The 1,257-nt window shown below is 37.4% G+C and overlaps 1 non-coding gene across 1 annotated transcript; it reads left to right on the forward strand.

Moving 5' to 3' along the window:
• Nucleotides 1-348: 348 nt before the first annotated feature.
• On the forward strand, nt 349-456 carry LOC130971044 (small nucleolar RNA R71). Its single transcript, XR_009082280.1, has one exon. It is a non-coding gene; the product is annotated as a small nucleolar RNA R71 (small nucleolar RNA).
• Nucleotides 457-1,257: the final 801 nt, after the last annotated feature.

Consider the following 1,257-nt stretch of genomic DNA (forward strand, 5'->3'; position numbering starts at 1 on the left):
ATAAGCTTCTTCTTCAGAAGATGTCTCTTTAGTACTGTTGGATGCGTTTTGCCATCCATTCAGACTTTGAGAAATCATGTTAACTTGCTGAGACAAAATTTTGTTCTGAGCCAATATGGCATTCAGAGAATCAATCTCAAGAACTCCCTTCCTCTGAGGCGTCCCATTATTCACAGAATTCCTCTCAGAAGTGTACATGAATTGATTATTTGCAACCATGTCAATAAGTTCTTAAGCTTCTGCAGGTGTTTTCTTTAGGTGAATGGATCCACCTGCAGAATGGTCCAATGACATCTTAGAGAATTCAGATAGACCATAATAGAATATATCCAGAATGGTCCACTCTGAAAGCATGTCAGAAGGACACCTTTTGGTCATCTGCTTATATCTTTCCCAAGCTTCATAGAAGGATTCACCATCTTTTTGTTTGAAGGTCTGAACATCCACTCTAAGCTTGCTCAGCTTTTGAGAAGGAAAGAACTTAGCCAAGAAGGCCGTGACCAGCTTATCCCAAGAGTCCAGACTATTTTTAGGTTGTGAGTCCAACCATGTTCTAGCTCTGTCTCTTACAGCAAAAGGGAAAAGCATGAGCCTGTAGACTTCAGGATCTACTCCATTAGTCTTAACAGTCTCACAGATCTGCATGAACTCAGTTAAAAACTGATAGAGATCTTCTGATGGAAGTCCATGAAACTTGCAGTTCTGTTGCATTAGAGCAACTAGTTGAGGTTTCAGCTCAAAATTGTTTGCTCCAATGGCAGGGATTGAGATGCTTCTTCCGTCAAACTTAGAAGTAGGTGTAGTATAATCACCAAGTATCCTCCTTGTATTATTATTTTTGGCTGCCATCTCCTCTTTCTTTTCAAAAATTTTTGTAAGGTTGTCTCTGGATTGTTGTAATTTAGCTTCTCTTAGTTTCCTCTTCAGAGTCCTTTCAGGTTCAGGATCTGCTTCAACAAGAATATTCTTATCCTTGCTCATGCTCATATGAAAAAGAAGGGAACAGAAAATAATAATAAGGATCCTCTTTACCACAGCAGAGAGATTCCTTTATGTTAGTAGAAGAAAAAAGGGATAAAAGAAGGAAAAGAGTTAAGAATCCAAACACAAGGGGGAAGATAGGTTCGAATTCTTGAGATGAAGAGAAGTGTTAGTAAATAAATAAAGAAATAGAAGAAGAAGAGAGAGAGGAGTTTTCGAAAATTAATTTTGAAAAATAAGTTAGTGATTTTCGAAAATTAAAGGAAGAAATAAAAT

Source organism: Arachis stenosperma, chromosome 3 (genome assembly GCF_014773155.1).
Source record: "Arachis stenosperma cultivar V10309 chromosome 3, arast.V10309.gnm1.PFL2, whole genome shotgun sequence".
Classification (NCBI taxonomy): Eukaryota; Viridiplantae; Streptophyta; class Magnoliopsida; order Fabales; family Fabaceae; genus Arachis; species Arachis stenosperma.